Source organism: Euleptes europaea, chromosome 3 (assembly GCF_029931775.1).
Source record: "Euleptes europaea isolate rEulEur1 chromosome 3, rEulEur1.hap1, whole genome shotgun sequence".
Taxonomy (NCBI): domain Eukaryota; kingdom Metazoa; phylum Chordata; class Lepidosauria; order Squamata; family Sphaerodactylidae; genus Euleptes; species Euleptes europaea.
Window position 1 is genome coordinate 123,302,252 of NC_079314.1, and position 6,101 is coordinate 123,308,352.

Genomic DNA, 6,101 nt, shown 5'->3' on the forward strand with positions numbered 1-6,101 from the left:
ACAAAGGTTGCGATACCGCTATAAAAATAAATATTGTAATTTGCCATCTTGCTTGCTAATTCTCCAAGTTAAAGGGCAATTTGGCTAACACAGGGATCTTGGAAGGTTGTGTTTTTTGCTTGTTTGCCATCTTCTTGGCATGGAAGAAGAAGAAGAAGAAGAAGAAGAAGAAGAAGGAGGAGGAGGAGGAGGAGGCGGAGGAGGAGGAGGAGGAGGAGGAGGAGGAGGAGGAGGATGGTTTTTATATGTCGACATTCTCTACCACTTGAGACTCAAACTGGCTTACAATCCCCTTCCCTTCCCCTCCCCACAACAGACACCCTGTGAGGTAGGTGGGGCTGAGAGAGCTCTCACCACAGAAAAAATCTGCAAGAGGTCTCTGTGAGAGCCAGCGTAGTGTAGTGGCTAAGAGCAGTGGTTTGGAGCAGTGGAGTCTGATCTGGAGAATCAGGTTTGATTCCCCACTCCTCCACATGAGGGGCGGCAGAGGCTGATCTGGTGAACTGGATGTGTTTCCCCACTCCTACACACGAAGCCAGCTGGGTGACCTTGGGATAGTCACAGCTCTCTTAGAGCTCTCTCAGCCTCACCCACCTCACAGGGTGTCTGTTGTGGGGAGGGGAAGGGAAGGCGATTGTAAGCCGGATTGATTCTGCCTTAAGTGGTAGAGAGTCAGCATATAAAAACCAAACTCTTCTTCTTCTTCTTAATAGAACTGTAACTTGCCCAAGGCTGGCTTTGTGTGCAGGAGCAGGGAAACAAATCCAGTTCACCAGATTAGCCTCTGCCGCCCATGTGGAGGAGTGGGGGATCAAACCCGGTTCTCCAGATCAGAGTCCACGTTCTAAACCATTGCTCTTAACCACTACACCACACTGGTGTAGGGGTCATTGGGGTGTTGGGGGGGAGGCAGGTGTGAATTTCCTGCGTTATGCAGGGGGTTGGACTAGATGACCCTGGTGGTTCCTTCCAACTCTATTTTTCTTCTGATTCTACATACCTGCCATAGACACCAAGCCCTATTTATTTACTTATATCCTGCTTTATGAGCATAAGGTCTTAAAAGCTGCTTGTCGTCCAAAACGACTGAAATAGTAACTATTTCTTCCCCTTCTTCCCATTCCCAATATGCTGGTCACTGTCAGAGGATTCGGAATGGAATGGCCGTTGCTGGGTGATCCACATTTCAGCTCTTCCCCCTTAGGACCAAGAGATTTGGAAGGTCGTAGGAGCTGTGCCGGCCTCATAAGAACATAAGAAAGGCCCTGCTGGATCAGACCCAGGCCCATCCAGTCCAGCAGTCTGTTCACACAGTGGCCAACCAGGTGCCTCTAGGAAGCCCCCAAACAAGACAGCTGCAGCAGCACCATCCTGCCCGTGTTCCTGCCTGTGTTCCAGGATCTGTGCCAGCCTCCAGCCAGGAACTGCTGTGCCTCAGATGTTCTCCTGCTGCTAGGGTTACCAGGTCCCTCTTCGCAACCGGAGGGAGATTTTGGGAGCGGAGTCTGAAGAGGGCAGGGTTTGGGGAGGGGAGGGACTTCAGTGCCGTAGAGTTCAATTGCCAAAGCAGCCATTTTTCTCCAGGTGAACTGATCTCTATCGGCTGGAGATCAGTTGAATTAGCAGATCACCTGCTACTACCTGGGAGTTGGCAACCCTACCTACTGCTGATTTAGGAAAAACTGTTTATAAAACACCAATAACATACGATAAAAGGTCCTAGGGTTGCCAGTCTCCAGGTGGCGGCTGAAGATCTCCTGAAATTACAACCAATCTCCAGGCAACAGAGATTAGTTCCCCTGGAGGAAAGGGCTGCTTCGGAGGTCAAACTTTATGGAATCCTACCCACCCTGAGCTCTCCCCCCAAATTCTGTCTTCTCTAGGCTCCACCCCCAAATATCCAGGAATTTCCCAACCCAGAATTGCCAATCCTAGGTCCTAGTCACACATCCTATTATGAATATAGCAACATGTAATGTGTCACCACTGCCACCATGAGAAGCTGTGTCCTCTTCTGTGGAGCTTTTTCTTTGTTCAGACCTCCATCATACCTTTCCCTCATGAACACATGAAGCTGCCTTCTACTGAACCAGACCCTTGGTCCATTGAAGTCAGTATTGTCCACTCTGACCGGCAGCGGCTCTCCAGGGTCTCTGGCAGAGGTCTTTCACATCACCTACATGCCTAGTCCCTTTAACTGGAGATGCCGGGGATTGAACCTGGGACCTTCTGCATGCCAAGCGGATGCTCTGCCTCTGAGCCCCTCACCTCAATATCTATCATTCTCATCTTTTCTTCTGGGTTTGCAGGCTTGGGTTATATCTAAAGCCACTATGGCGCCCACCAGAGCAAAGGGATACCTTCCGGGCAGGGCAATTTACATAGCGCAGTGACCCAGCAGGGAACTCGAATTTCAAAGAGGCAGCTTCTCTAAAGTCCCAGTGAAGATGGCAAAGGAGGTTGTTGTGTGCAGAAACTCACCTTTCTGTCTGTCCACCTGGGTGGCTGATTGGATGTGACAGCAGTTCACACTCTCCTGCACCTGTCAAAATGACCATGGTGGTGTATGTAATTTACAGATAAGGCAGTGTGGGTGTGTTTAGCTCAGGTTTTCACTGATGTAATTCAAAATCAAATTGGTTTGGGCTCAATAATCAGGAGGCATTTTGCTTGTACAACACTGATGATGGAAAGAGATTTGCTTTAGACAAACAGAAGGAGTATTTCTCCTGGAGAAGGTCAGTTTTGGTGCTGAGGTGTGCTGTGGGGAAACAAGTAGTCACGTAAGAACATCAGAAAGGCCTTGCTGAATCAGACCCAGGCCCATCAAGTCCAGCAGTCTGTTCACACAGAGGCCAACCAGGGGCCTCTAGGAAGCCCACAAACAAGACGAGTGCAGCAGCACCATCCTGCCTGTGCTCCATAGCCCCTAATATAATAGGCATGCTCCCTGATACTAGAGAGAATAGGAGGGGGAGGTAGAAATGGATAAGAAGGTGGTCTGTGGTTGGAGAATGATGGGATGGGCTTGCTGACAGGAAGAGTCTGATCAGGGACCGATCTATATTCATTCAGATTTATAACTTGCCCATCTTGAAGGTTTGGGTTAGGTAACAGAAGGTTGCCCTGTCCTGGATGGCCCAGCCTAGCCCAGTCTTGTCAGATCTTGGAAGCTAAGTAAGTATTAAAAAGAGCAACCAAAATGATCAGGGGGGCTAGAGCGACTGCCCTATGAGGAGCGGTTAAAGCACTTAGAGCTTTTTAGCTTGGAGAGAAGGTGGTTAAGGGGAGACATGATAGAGGTCTGTAAAATTATGCATGGTGTGGAGAGAGTGGACTGGGAGAAGCTTTTCTCCCTCTCCCATAATACTAGAACACGGGGTCATCTGCTGAAGCTGGAGGGTGAGAGATTCACAACTGATAAAAGGAAGTATTTCTTCACACATCGCATAGTTAGATTGTGGAACTCCCTGCTCCAGGATGTGGTGATGGCTGGCAATTTAGAAGGCTTTAAGAGAGGAGTGGGCATGTGGATATGTGGAGGAGAGAGGTATTCATGGCTACTAGTTAAAATGGATACTAGTCATGATGCATACCTATTCTCTGCAGGCCTATTATATTAGGTGCAGTGGAACACGGGCAGGATGGTGCTGCTGCCGTCGTCTTGTTTGTGGCTTTCTGGAGGCACCTGGTTGGCCGCGGTGTGAAAAGACTGCCGGACTTGATGAGCCTGGGTCTGATCCAGCAGGGCTTTTCTTATGTTCTTAGGGTCGGCCTTGGTTAATAAGTGGATGCGAGACCACCAGGGAAGTCCAGAGTTGCTATGCAGAGGCAGGCAATGGCAAACCACCTCCTTTTTATGTGCCCTGACCGGGATGGCCCAGGCTAGCCTGATCTCATCACATCTAGGAAGCTAAGCAGGCTGACACTATTACCTTAGGCATATCATGAGAGGGAGAGCACTGCGGCCATCTTCTGGGCATGGAGTAGGGGTCACTGGGGGTGTGGGGGTGGGGAGGTAGTTGTGAATTTCCTGCATTGTGCAGGGGGTTGGACTAGATGACCCTGGTGGTCCCTTCCAACTCTATGATTCTATGATTCTGCTACAGACCAAGACACCCCCCTTGAAACTCTGCTTTAGGAACCCTTAGCCCTCATTCCAGCTAGGGATGGACTAAGAAAGAGGGGAGTCATTCTGTACACATTCAAAGACATGTTGTCTTTATTCCCCACTGTTTCCTCGAGCTCTAGAGCTGGAATGGGTTGCTGAGTGAGCAGCATGTTGGTCTGTTTTTCAAGATCTCTGCATCCATTCTTCTTAAGAGAAATGTCTGTTTCCGTCATTAAGGCAAAGAGCAACAAGCATATGTGTGTGCCGCTTGCACACGTCATAAATTATGAACACAGGAGCGTCGGACGTGCAACGAAGATGTTTTACCTAAACTCTGGGGTAGCATTGCAAAATATTGGGAACTGCGTCAGCGGAAAAAGACCCTATTGTCTGCTGAAGAATAGTACTAGCTGAACATAATGTTTGGCTGCTTTCAAAATAGCCATTGTTCTCTCTAATAACTGGTGGAATTAGTTGAGAGCTTGAAAGCTTCCCTGGCACAAGAAATCCTGAACGGCAACGTCTGTCATCAGTATGAGAGCCAGCGTGGTGTAGTGGTTCAGAGCAGAGGACTCTAATCTGGAGCACCAATTTTGTTTTCCCACTCCTCCCCATGAAACCTGCTGAGTGACCTTGAGTCAGTCACAGTTCTCTCCAAACTCTCTCAGTCCCGCCTATCTCACAAGGTGTCAGTTGTCTGTGTGTGGGGGGGGGGGGAGGGAAGGCGATTGTAAGCCAGTTTGAGAGTCCTTAAAGGTAGAGAAAATTGAGGTATAAAAACCAACTCTTCTTCTTCTATGATGAATCTGGAGAGGGTTTTTTTCTGGGAAAGATGTTTCTAAACTTTTGGGGAAGTGGAAGAGGCCATCAGGTTGTAGCCTACTACAACAGAAGACTTCTGTAGTTCTGTAGTGTCTTCTGTAGTTGTTCTCTGTTGCCCCAGAAGGTCGGACCAGAACCAACAGGTTGAAATTAAATCAAAAGAGTTTCTGTCTAGACATTAGGAAGAACTTTCTAACAGTTAGAGTGGTTCCTCAGTGGAGCAGGCTTCCTCGGGAGGTGGTGGGCTCTCCTTCCCTGGAGGTTTTTAAGCAGAGGCTAGATGGCCATCTGTCAGCAATGCTGATTTTGTGACCGTAGGCAGATGCTGAGAGGGAGGGCACCTTGGCCATCTTCTGGTCACTAGGGGTGTGGGGAGGAGGTAGTTGTGAATTTTCTGCATTGTGCAGGGGGGGTTGGACTTGATGACCCTGGTGGTCCCTTCCAACTCTATGATTCTATAATGGCCAACCCCATAGGGTTTTCAAGGCAAGAGGTATTCAGAGGCCAACTGCTTAGCTTCTGAGATCTGGCGAGATCAGGCTAGCTTGGGCAATCCGGGTCAGGGCTTGTGTTCTAATACAAAATAAAAACTATGTAGCATTCACAAAACTTGCTGTTTTCATTATCACCTTAGGGAATCAACTGGCAGTGCGCCTGCCGCTGCAGGCCTCCGAATTGGGCTGTTTGTGAGTGCCATCACAGCCCTTTTGTTAATAGCCACCCACTTGGTTCTGAGGGCCAGAAAAAGAAGAACAGAAATCTAAATTGGCATCGCAACTGTCGCTCTTCATCATGCCAGTGTTGCAAAGGACAAAAGCATGCGGCTGTTGAATCCTTTAAAACTGCTAGCTTATTTGCTAAAAGGTGGAGAGTCCCTTTGGACATTTCCACTTACTCCTGGTTTTTTTGGCAGCTGATCCACAAGCACTGGAAACCGGTTTGAGCATGGTTCTTCAGTACGTCTGCCCTCCTTCTGCATTTTCTCCATTGTGGTGTCAGTTTATTTTCTTCCGCACGTCGCTTAAACAATGAGGATTTTCAAGGTGAAAACACTGCACCCCTCTCTTTAAAAAAAATGGCACCAAAATATCACTATATTGCTAGAGCATTGTAAAAATAGTCTTAGAAGGTTCTCTGAATTCCCAGGTTTCTTCCTTTTTTTAAAGTA